The sequence below is a fragment of the Protobothrops mucrosquamatus genome, unplaced genomic scaffold (genome assembly GCF_001527695.2).
Source record: "Protobothrops mucrosquamatus isolate PMUCROS unplaced genomic scaffold, P.Mucros_1.0 scaffold1329, whole genome shotgun sequence".
In the NCBI taxonomy this organism is placed as follows: Eukaryota; Metazoa; Chordata; class Lepidosauria; order Squamata; family Viperidae; genus Protobothrops; species Protobothrops mucrosquamatus.
Window position 1 is genome coordinate 303,689 of NW_015387528.1, and position 13,024 is coordinate 316,712.

The following is a 13,024-nucleotide window of genomic DNA, read 5'->3' on the forward strand; positions in this document are numbered from 1 at the left end:
AGACAAATTGATTACTTGACGGTTATACAAAACATTTCCAAAAGGTCTCGAATACCTAGACTGCAAATTCTTAAGCGGTAAAGTCTAAAAGACAAGAGGGAAATCAGCGATGTGTTAATCTCTGCTGCACAGCTAAACAAGCATACATTAGAAGTAATTTTAAAACTGAGTTCCCTACTAGCGTCCAGCACTGAATCGCTTTGAGCAATTCAATTTTTTTTCTTTCCAAAGGCTTCCAGAGTTATTTACAGTGAAGAAGAAGCAGCGACTCAAAACTTTGGCGAGGTTTAAACAAACGACCTAGAGAGGTCCAGGCTCGAGGTCCAGGCTCCCAGGACTGAACGTCCCAGAGGTGACAGCTTCAACGGGAGAAGAAAAAAAAGAAGAATAGAGAGAAAAAAGGGATGGTCGGATTAAAAAAAGGAAGGAGAGAAAATTCCCTCTAGCTCGGTAGTTCCAATGAGACTGCAAATAAAAACCGTGTCAAGATTGAAGCTCTAATAATGTTTCTTCCACTATCCCCTTTTACAAAACACTCTCTTTATGTTCTGTATCTCATGGTGTTACACAGATTTCGGGGGGGGGGGGGGGGAGTAAGTCTCTGCTGGGAAAATCTGGCCTAGAGCGAAGCACGTCTGCATCTCACGTTAGAAAAATCCAGGTGCTTTGTGGATTTTCCCAGCCAGAAATCTCTTGTAAGATGCTTTCCCTTCCCAGTCTCTCTCTCTCTCTTCCCTCCCCAGCGATATATATATATACACAAAAAGTCTAAACAAACACACACACACACACACACAGATGCACATAAGAACGTTATTAAAACTGGATGAGCCCAATGAAGAACAAGCACAGAAAGTAGTTCAAGTAACTATTTCCGTTTTCGGAGAAAAAAACCCCTAAAACGGTCCTGCAATGTGTGGCGTATCGGGATCCCATTTCAGGGGTCTACGGATAAGGGTAACTGAGTTAGACGTAATTTATGTCTCCACATGACATCATGGTTTGTTCCTCTCTCTAGGGTTATTGCCCAGGCCACTGGTTAGCAACCATTTCTTCAGGAAAGAGAGACAAAAAAGGACCCCACCGCTGCTAATGCTCAGCTGATGCTGTGAACTCCGCATAGGCGTCGGGAAGGGCATCGGCCGGTAAATGCTCAGCCCCGTTCAGTCGCCCTGACTCCGCTCCAATGAAAGAGATTACAGGGTCGTAAAAAGAAAAAAAAATAGCATGGCATACTATGGGGCAGGGGTATCAAACTGCCAGATGTGTCATGCTGAAATCGCACCCACCCCAAAAAGTCGCGATACATCACGACATGTCACATAGCGTGGCGAGTTTGACACCCCTGCTATGGGGGATATGGAGCCTTCCCCTATGTTACTGAATCACACTAAATCACCAGTGACTAGTTCTGTTCCTAGGACATCTGAAAACCATAATGGCAAATTGCAGGTAGCCCTCAACTTACAACAATTCATTTAGTGACGGTTCAAAGAGAAAAGTGACTATGGTGCTGGAGAAGAGTCCCGCGAGTCCCCTGGACTGCAAGGCGATCAAACCGGTCAGTCCTAGAGATCAACCCTGACTGCTCTTTAGAAGGCCAGATCCTGAAGTTGAAACTCAAGGACTTTGGCCACCTAATGAGAAGGAAGGACTCACTGGAGAAGGGCCTGATGCTGGGAAAGATGGAGGGCAAGAGAAGAAGGGGACGACAGAGAATGAGGTGGCTGGATGGAGTCCCTGAAGCAGTAGGCATGAGCTTAGATGGACTCCAGAAGATGGTAGAGGATAGGAAGGCCTGGGGGAACGTTGTCCATGGAGTCGCGATGGGTCGGACACGACTTCGCAACTAACAACAACAAACCCCTTTTCATACTTATGGCCGTTGCAGCATCCCCACAGTCACGTAATCAAAACTCCGATGCTTGGCAACTGACTCATATAATTTATGGGAATGGCGGTGTCCCGGGGTCATCTGATCTTCTTTTGTGACCTTCTGATCAGCAAAGTCAATGGGGAATGTTGCTAACTTAACGACTGCAATGAGTCACTTAGCCGCTGTGGTGCAAGGTTGTAAAACGGGGCAAAATTCACTTAAACTGTCTCGGTAGCAGAAATGTTGGGGCTCAAGGACTACCTATATTGCAGAGGAAAGATAGATTAAATCACAAGGAAAAAAGAAAGAAGCGTGCGGGAACTGTTAGGCCTATGTCAACCGATCTTTTCAACGAGGATTACAAAATCCAGCGGGCAAAAACATAGAGAAAGAGTATAAAAAAAAAACCCACACTGGATGAAGATGCAAGGCACAAGTTGAAAAGAGCATTAAACTAAAATCAGCAGTCTGTGCAGGAAATGCTACCTCTGGGAAATATATAGGGCAAATTCAAAGGCTGACTCTCTTAAAAGTGTGGGTAGCTGCTGCCCTCTTTTGGATATGTGCACGCAGCAAGGGATTGTCTCCTAAGGAGAGGTCTACTCAAAAAATGAGGCACGCAAAGGAGTTGTCGTTCCCTCCTCTGTGTGCAACAGAGAAAAGATTCCAAGAAGAAAATGAGTCACAACTAATTTAGTGCTGCTTCCTAGAAACTTGTCCCTCTTTCTATAGACTGTCACAAACCCTTTGGTGATAAAAATGCAAACGCTGAACCCAGATATTTCTTTTTTTTTTTTTCTGTTATCTAATAGTAAGCCCCAGAAGAATAAATTGAGAAAACAGGAGGATGAACAGAATAAGTTCACCAGCATGCTCAAAAATCCCTATTACAAAATATATATACCGGTATTTAAAAATTAAAAGAGATAGGCCAACATCAAGAGGGCTGGCATGATCTATGCTTATCAAGGAAAATGACTTCTTAAATAAAAAACTAAAACAAAACCATTTGTATTCTTGAACAGCCAGTAAGGTATTGCAAGAGAGATGGACAGATGGACGCTTCGAGCGAAAGGCTGTTAGGAGAGGGGAGAGAGTCTGTGTTGGGATAATTTGTTGAATATTGTCTTATTGTTATATCCATCGCCAAAAACATTACCAGCATCATCCATGTAAATTGCAAAGGTCATCAATAATATGTTCCAATATGTTCCAATATCTCAGGGGCTGCCATAAAGAAGAGGGAGTCAAGCTATTTTCCAAAGCGCCTGGAGGCAGGACAAGAAGCAACGGATGGAAACTCATCAAGGAAAGAAGCAACCTGGAACTAAGGAGAAACTTCCTGACAGTGAGAACAATTAACCAGTGGAACAACCTGCCTCCAGAAGCGGTGAATGCTCCAACACTGGAAGTTTTTAAGAAGAGACTGGACAGCCATTTGTCCGAAATGGCGTAGGGTTTCCTGCCTGAGCAGGGGGTTGGACTAGATGACCTTCAAGGTCCCTTCCAACTTTACTATTATTATTACTATTATTAACGCTAGCTGTAGAGATGCAAAAAAGGACCAGGATCAGGGTAAGCAGCACAGCCCCTCCAAAATTTACACTGAGGGGGCTTAGAGGCATATAAAAGAAATATTTCTCTTTTCTACAAACCATGTGCTTTCCAAATCCATAGACTGTGTGGGGAAGGCTCCTTCTTTAACAATAACAATAATAGCGTTGGAGGTCATCTAGTCCAACCTCCTGCTCAGGCAGGAAACCCCATACCATTTCAGACAAATGGCTGTCCAGTCTCTTCTTTAAAACTTCCAGTGTTGGAGCATTCACTGCTTCTGGAGGCAGGTTGTTCCACTGGTTAATTGTTCTCACTCTCAGGAAGTTTCTCCTTAGTTCTAGGTTGCTTCTCTCCTTGATCAGTTTCCATCCGTTGCTTCTTGTCCTGCATTCAGGGGCTTTGGAGAATAGCTTGACTCCCTCTTCTTTGTGGCAGCCCCTGAGATATTGGAACACTGCCATCATGTCCCCCCTCGTCCTTCTCTTCATTAAACCAGACATACCCAATTCCAGCAACCGTTCCTTGTATGTTTCAGCCTCCAGTCCCCTGATCATCTTTGTTGCTCTTCTCTGCACTCTTTAAAGGCAGATGCTTTTTCCAAACACGGCGCAGACCAGCTGGCTGCCTCAGGTGCCAGCCCTATCTCAACAGAGTCGAAGGCAGGGACCGACTGCGTTCAATTAAAGCGTCTCCTTCAGATACGCAAAGAGTTTCAAGGAAACTCTCCAATTGATCTGAAGCCGGGCGACTTAAGCAAAGATGACAGTTCCCCTTTAAACATGTCCTCTTTGAGAAGAAGATCGGCATCTGCGGACAGTGGATAGACAGTATTTGTCCAGATCAACACATTAAAACGAATCGATAGATTAAAAGAGTCCATTTTGCGCAAACCACAAAGAAAGAAAAAAAGGGAAAAAAAAGAAAAGGAAAACCACTCAATGAACGGAGTCAGCAGGAAAGAGACAAAACCGAGAGGAGAAGGGAAAAAAAAAAAAAGCGATTCGACCCAAATCTCACCAAGAGGTCGAGCATAGCAGAAAAGGGTTTGACAAATTAATGCATTCTTCCAATAAAAGTTTAATATATGGAAAAACTGCCAGCAAACTGGAAAGGTAATAAATACGGTGGGTGGAGAAAGGTCTATGTAACTCGTTGAGGGCTTTCGACAAAACTTTTTTAATGCGTGCGTCTGTGTCTCTCGCTACGTTTCTGGCCCACAATTACAAAGGGTACTCGTATATTTCGGAACACGCAAGAGGAAAAAAAGGACAATTTCAGTATTTGGCCCATTGTTTTCTCTCCGAGATTTGCCCCAGGATACAGGCAATTTGTCAGCCTCAACCATTTCCAATATCTCAGGGGCTGCCCCAAAGAAGAGGGAGTCAAGCTATTCTCCAAAGCGCCTGAAGGCAGGAGAAGAAGCAACGGATGGAAACTCATCAAGGAGAGAAGCAACTTAGAATTAAGGAGAAACTTCCTGACAGTTAGAACAATTAACCAGTGGAACAACCTGCCTCCAGAAGCTGTGAATGCTCCAACACTGGAGGTTTTTAAGAAGAGACTGGACAGCCATTTGTCTGAAATGGTATAGGGTTTCCTGCCTGAGCAGGGGGTTGGACTCGATGGCCTCCAAGGTCCCTTCCAACTTTATTATTATTATTATTATTATTATTATTATTATTATTATTATTATTATTATTATTATTATATTATTGTCGCCATCGTCATTCTTCTTCTTCTTCTTCTTCTTCTTCTTCTTCTTCTTCTTCTTATTATTATTATTATTATTATTATTATTATTATTATTATTATTATTATATTAGTTTCTTCCTGAAGAATTTAGACAGAGGCGGAGCTGCCCTTTAAAAGTTATTCTCTTTCTTTTTCTTTCTTTCTCTTTCTTCTTTCTTTCTCTTTTTCTTTCTCTCTCTCTTTTCAGTGCCATTTTAACTTTGAACAGTCGCTAATCGAACGGTTGTAAGATGAGGACCACCTATATGGATTTCTCACTGTTCTCCAGCTTCACTTGCCGGGGTGAAGAGGTGGAGAGTGTTTCTGAACTAAATCTCCCCAGATGAATTCTCAAAAAAACAATATGCTGCCTTCTACGTGGTCAGGATTATACTTTTCCCACCTGTTGCCTTCTATGTGATCAGGATTATAATTGCAGCCCCCCCCCCAGGGCAGAACAACCAGCAGGGGTGAGAAAAGCCATCCTAAAATCTTCCCAGGCTCATTTGAATAGACTTTTCCTCTCCTGGATGAGATCAGTGACCTGGGGGGCGGAAACATCTGAAAATCGAAAAATTGGGGTAGTGTCCGAGTCCTTCCCACCACCAATTTCCCCTGCACGGTTGCTCTCCTCGGTGGTTTGGCTTGCTGATGCTCCAAAACAAGAATAAAGGTGCATTTCAGGATTACAGAATTAATGCTGTTACACCGGGGGCCAAAATTTCAGGTCTCCTGGACAGAATTTGGAGGTATTTTTTTATTTTCAGCACGCGACAAATGCTCAGCCACTGGAATGTAAATGAGGAAGCTGGCAATTCCACTTTTTTAAAGGTTTTTTTTTTTCCTCTTTCCTACGGACTGCCGTATGGATTTGTGTCCCAACCTCTGGCAACGAGAAAACAGAAGGAAGCATATTCCATTTGTATGAGGTTCTGGAGCCGGGGCAGACAACAACAGCCGCAAAAGGGATGTGATCAAGGGAGGGGAGGGGGCAGAGCCAGGGTGTCGGCGAGCATCTGGACTCAAGGAGAAGCTGATCCTGTGCCAACAATGACAAACGCGGCTGTAAACGGCACCGGAGCGAGCGAGGTGCTGACACCCTGCGAACCGCAAGGTTACCCTTCCCCTCGCGAAGGAACGGGGCCGGTTTTAATGGGCCAAAACCGACAGCAGGGAGATGAGAGACCAAAATTAAAAATAATAATAACAACGGTAATAATGGCCATCGTAAAAGATTGGGGCTTGCTACGGAGAAAGGCGATTGCCCTCCTTTCGGCACGGATTATTTAGACCGAAGGAGGTTATTTCAAGGGGAAACTGCGGCGATGGTTTAGCCGTCTGGGGGAAGAGGAGGGGGGAATAATGCGATAAACGGCTGTGGGCGAGCTCCTAGTCCTCATGGCCACTGTCACAAGCTCAGTCATTGCAATGTCTACAAAGGACCAAGGGGTGGGGTGGGCGATGGGGCGTTTAAACGGACGCTTTCGGTTACCCGAGAAATTGTGCTTTTATTTATATCCTTTTTTATTATTATGCATGCGTTCCTATTAAGGGTCTTTCCATTCCTGAATGTTTCACCCTCAAAATGAAGGTGGGAGGAGGAGGAGGAGGAGGAGGAGGAGGAGGAGGAAGAGGCAGAAGTGACTAGTCCAGGGGTCTTGAAACTTGGCCCTTTTATGACTTGTGGACTTCAACTCCCAGAATTCCTCAGCCAGGCACGCCTGGCTGAGGAATCCTGGGAGTTGAAGTCCACAAGTCATAAAAGGGCCATGTTTGAAGACCCCTGGACTAGGAACTGCCCCACCCTTTGGCTAATAGCCCCTTAGTGTGATTTGAGGCTAGCAAGAAGCCGTAGCTGGAAATAAAAGCCTTTCCTGTAAGGCAGCTTAGGTGGATTGTATGAGAATCGGGGGTGGAGGAAGAGCAGGCACCTTGCGAGGTTTATCGGGGAGCCCGTGATTATTTTAAGGACTCCCTAATAACCGGGCCCTGCAAAGTCGTGAAACCTACACAAAAAAACTCCCAGATTAGCCTTGGGGCCTGCCGGGACTGTGGCGGGCAGCCGGACGCACGCCTCAGGCAAGCGAGTCCAGCTGCAACGGGGAAGTAAACGATGCAATTAGTTCCGAGGTCTCTGCAGAGCCCGGTGCAGATAGATCGGATTAGGCAAACACCTAAGCAGAAAAAAAAGGAAGGAGTGATGGGAGAGTAAGCACAAAAAAAAAAAAAAGATTAATTAAAAGAGAAGCAAAAAAAAATAAAAATAAAAATAAAGGAGCCCTCGGCCCCAGAACGGTGCAGGCTCTAACTGGGCCCCTGTATGCAAGGGGGGCGGTGTTCTCACCTCCAGGAGATCAGATTTTATTTCAGGGCACTGTTTTAGCATTGCAGTGCACTCCTCCCCTCCCTCCCTCCCTCCCCTCCCTCCCCTCACCCGCTTTTCCCAACGAATTATTTTTATTTTATATCTACGTCTATATATAGATATATAGCTGCTATGCGTTTCTCTTTCCTCTGAGCAATTACGCGGCAGTATATAAAGAGCAGGGGAGATGATGTTAATTAAACAGAAGATAATTTCTGTCAGCCCACAGAGTGGGGGGCCATGGGGTGGGGGGGAGGAGGAGGAGGAGGAGGAGGAGGAGGAGGAGAGGGGAGGGGAGGAGAGCACGCTGGGCCCTCGGCTCCTTGGAAAATTTCTCTGCTCAAAGCGCAGGTATTCGTGTCAGCAAGAACGGGCCTGATTTATTTAAATAATCATCGCAATAAACTTGACCCAAAAATAAATAAATAAAATAAAATAAAAAATTGCTGCTGGGAGACAACAGAGCAAAGACGATGGGTGGAAGGTACAAGGGGAAATCTGAACTTGCAGCCAATGCTCCTGGTCTAGAAAAAAAGAAAAAAAAACAACGATGCAAAGACGAAGGTGGACACACAACAGAGTTGTGACATTTCAGGCCTGCAGATTCCCCCCCAGATTAGGTGGGCATCTGAAAGCCTGCGGAGGTGACTGTTAAGCCAAGACCAGCTTTCTGAGCTGATGGAAACCGCCAAGCTGACCTGTTTTTGTATTTTGCAGGTACAAAATTCCTGGTGTATTTGCAAAAGGTCAGAATGGGAAAATCTGGCCTAAACCTTCACACGGGCGATAACAACATCTGCAGGTTTTTTTTTTTAAAAAAAAAGAACAGTGAGGAGTCTGGAAATAGTACAGGTAGCCCTCGGCTTACGGCCACAATTGAGCCCAAAATTTCCGTCGCTAAGCGGGACGGTTGTTAAGCGAATTTCGCCCCGTCCTACGACCTTCCTTGCTACACTTTGTTAAATGAATCGCCAGAGTTGTTACGTGAATCTGGCTTCCCCATTGACTTTGCTTGTCGGAACGTCGCAAAAAGGGGATCATGTGACCCTGGGGCGCTGCCACCGTCGTAAATAGGAGTCAGCGGCCAAGCGTCTGAATTTTGATCCCGTGACCCTGGGGGTGCTGAGTGTGAAAAATGGTAGTAAGAATAATTTATATATTGTTGGTTAAGACACCAAGCTAGAAAGGCATGTTTTTTCTGTGCCAGTTAACTTTAAACAGTCACTAAATGAACTGTTCTAAGTCGAGGACTATCTGTAATATTCCAGGATCCTGTATTTCAGAGTCGCCTGGCTAAATATTGTGTGACAAAAATTGTTAGTTTATAAACAGATGACAAATATAGCTTCTTTTGGATTAGTTATTTATTCTGCCTCATCTCTGGCTATAATATTCACACACTGCAATCAGATGCAGGGTTTTTTTTTCAAATCCTTCCTATAAAAGCCACGAACTACAGTCGGCAAATCCTAACAACTGGGTTAACACAACACATTACGTTATGACTTAGTGTTGTAAGTGAATCTACCTACTGAATCAAACCACTTTAGTAAGGTATAAAGACCACCAAGTTCTTTTTCCCCAAAGCTGGTCATTGACAAAACAATGGAATAAAAAATAAATAAATAAAAATAAAACAAAAATAAAATAAAAAAGGCAAATGGAAGGAAGGGAGAAAGAATGGAAGACAATGCTGTTAGGTTTGGTTGGATCTGGCCATGACAATGAATGAAGATCAACTGTCAGCCTCAAAGCAAAGAGAACAGAAGAAAAATTTAGAAATTTAGCCCAGCTTCCTAACCCTTTTGGTTTTTGCCACGCCAAAAAATTATCCTCCCACTCAATTCGTAATGTTACATGCTGCAATTGGCAGGAATTTCACAGACGGCATATTGACACACACATTAAAAAAAATCTTCAATGGGAAAGAAATAAAATGTACGGAGGTCAAGCTAGACCCAGCCCAATATATATATATTTTTCCAAGTCAGAGTGCATCTGATATAGAGCAGAGAGTTGGAGAAGCCTATCTGTGGAATTGGATGGATCTTTTTTTTTTTTTCAAAGAGTCTGAGAGATTGAGCAACAGAGTTTGCGAAAGAGGAGGTTTATTATTATGTATTATTCTTTCAATTCAGCTGCTCTTTCCTCACCGCCTTGAGAATCTTGGCTAACAAATCCCCACGGCTAGAAAGGATTTTCTCCACGCTTCAGATACAAAAATCTGGGAGCAGGTTAGTCTGAGAAGGGAAGCTGGAAAAGCCTGGATGACACACACACGCACACACAAACCAGCAAACCACAGGAGGGAAGGCAACCCAGTCAAAACACAGGGGTCATTTGGAGAGCATGAAGCTGCGCTGGTGAGCATCTTTTTCATGGAGCACTTTGCAGAAGTTCCTCCAAAGAGTAAGGGGAAGACAGAGGGTCTCCTGGAAGAAGGGTGGGGAAATCAAAGGACTTCTAAGTAAGGCTTGCAATGCACATACTCACCAGGGCTTTGCGCGATGCTCCATTCTCTGTTCCAGAAGAGCTGATCTGCGTGAAGAAAGAGCAAGGTTAGACTGCCACCCAATGGTCAATCTCTTAGCAAATATACAGCTGCACGCTACAGAGGTGGGAGGAAGGCTTATAAACTGTGCAAATCTATTATTTAAAAAAAGTTCCAATTAAAAGGGTGCAGTAATGGAAAGGCTGCAATCATTGAGTACTAGCAATTCTAGAATAAAGAGTCTGACCTGGTATAAGGCAGTGGCCCTTCTTTTCAAGCCTAATCCTGCACTAGCCTAATCCTGCTTCATTGCTGAATTGGGACCAAGGGAAAGAGTTAAATTATGGACTCAAAGTTTGTGGGAAAGAAACTATACATTGACAATGTCGGCTTCATACAAAGAAAACTTATATAAAATGTTTCATAGATGGCATTTGCCATCAACAAGATTAGCAAAACTGTTTCAAAACATGCCAGAGAAATGTTGGAAATGTAAACACAAACCAGGTACTTATTATCACATGTGGTGGACGTGTTAGTTAAAGCAAGGAGATATTGGACAATAATCCACACTTGGTTAGAAAAAATGTTAGAGAAACACACAGACTATAAACCTGAATATTTTTTTTTTACCAGGCACAATGCCAGAAAAACATGATAAGCAAAGTACATATTTGATTCTACGTGTGATAGCAGCGGCAAGAATTATATTTGCACAATATTGGAAGGACGAAGAAATACCACCAGAAGAAGAAATAATCAAAAAACTATCGGACTGTGCGGAAATGGACAGACTTACTTTAAGGTTGAAAGTAAAAGAAGAAATGGAATATTTTCAAACTTGGGATCTGTTTTATCAATGCTTAGAGAAAAGATTTAGGGATTAGGAATTTAATTTGTATTACTGAATAAGATACTCAGACAACACGTTTTTGTTGAATAATTATTATTATTGAACTGTTAAAAATAATAATAAAACTTTTTTAAAAAAGTATGGACTCATATCATTTATACCTGCATTGGGTGGTGCTACCGTAGTTGGATGTGAACTTAGTTTAATGCACTTGTGTAGCTCAGACTGCTGTTGCAAACCACCTTGAGGTGTGACTTCCCTCTGCGGCTCGGCACAAGGGAGAGTAGCGTGTTGGTACCAAAGTAAGACGTAACTACAACTACTCTGGAGTGGTAAGGGAAAACTGAAAAGCCGCTTAGGGAAAGAAAACCGTAAGCACAGAGGCGAAGAGGAAGAAGGAAAACGTGTGGGTGGAAAGGAAGTGTAACGTGGGAGTAAAGCACTTCCCTTCCTTGGAGAAGGTCACAAGTTCAAGCTCTATTTTAAAAAAGGCCAGATAGCAGGAAATGGGAAAATCTTAGCTGACTTTACATTTATTGGCAACTCCATAAAGAGGCTGCATCCTTTCCTGGGCTTATGAAGCTGATCCCAGGACGAACATATTATTATTTTTTATTATTATTATTATTATTATTATTATTATTATTATTATTATTATTATTATTATTATTATTTAAATTTATATGAATTAAGGAGGGACCCACATAGACTTGCTCTGAATTTCTTTTCCTCTTTCGATTAGCGCCCGGCTGCAAGACGCAGCCTCGTGAGAAGAGTCCCAGTAAAACTCTTATCCAAATCACATCACACAAATACAAAACTGGAAGTTTTTAAGAAGAAACTGGACAGCCATTTGTCCGAAATGGTATACGGTTTCCTGCCTGAGCAGGAGGTTGGACAAGATGACCTCCGAGGTCCCTTCCAACTTTATCATTATTATTATTATTATTATTATTATTATTATTATTATTATTATTATTATTATTATTAAAAGGCAAGGAGAAGAGAAAGAAAAAAGAAAACGGTCTGTTAAAAGGCCTCAGCTCAAACACACAGTTGATCGTTCTAATTCCCAGATGGGTGGTCAAGGAAAATGCAGGTGATTTTGCATTTGCAGGGTTTTTTATGGGTGGGGGGAAAAGTGCTGCTGCTCTACTCCCCACTTCATTGGGCTAAATTCAGTTTGGTTTATGACTGACTGGTTTTTTTAACCGAATATCCTGTGGAAGTCATAAGAGGGAACTTGACACTCCGGTGGGATCCACCAAGTTAGGTTAACGGTGGCAATCTTCTCCCAGAAGAAATATATGCATGGTTTGATATAGTCAGATGAGCCCACTCCTCTGTAAATGCTAATGTTAATATGTCAGCCAGGTAGGTCATCACAATAAACACTGGAATTCTACTTTATTGATATAGGCTATAATAACAGTGGCTCCTCTCCTTCTCCTGTGTACCATAGAGAGTCAAGATGGGGCTGTCTTGAGTTTCTTTATCACATTTTCCTGTTTCCTCTGGCTAAGCTCATATTTTACCAACTCCCGCCACGATGTAAAAAAGATGCTGAGACTCTAGAAAGAGGGCAGAGAAGAGCCACAAAGATGATCAGGGGACTGGAGGCTGAAACATATAAGGAACGGCTGCTGGAATTGGGTATGTCTAGTTTAAGGAAGAGAAGGACGAGGGGGGACATGATAGCAGTCTTCCANATTATTATTATTATTATTATTATTATTATTATTATTATTATTATTATTATTATTATTATTATTATTATTATTATTATTATTATTATTATATTTTCTTCACTAGCTCTCTTTGTACTCTACCTTATATTGCCAAAAAAGAATCTTCCACTCACAAGCCCCCTTTCATTCCAAAAGTTTAATGAAAAAAAAAAAAGATTGTTGACTCTGGAAAGGGGGGAGAGAGAGAAAGATAGAAAGCTGTGGAGAAGATGGGTAACTGAATGCATTTTTTAAAAAGAAAACAGTGCAACTGATAGATTAACAAACAGCTGCGCACCACCGCATACGATGGCAAATCCAATTAATATGTGAGTATTTGTATATGCGAAGAACTGTTTGACCTCCAGAGTCGGGCAGGTGAAAAAGATGAAAGGGCAATTTCAATAGACTCTGATGGAAGTTC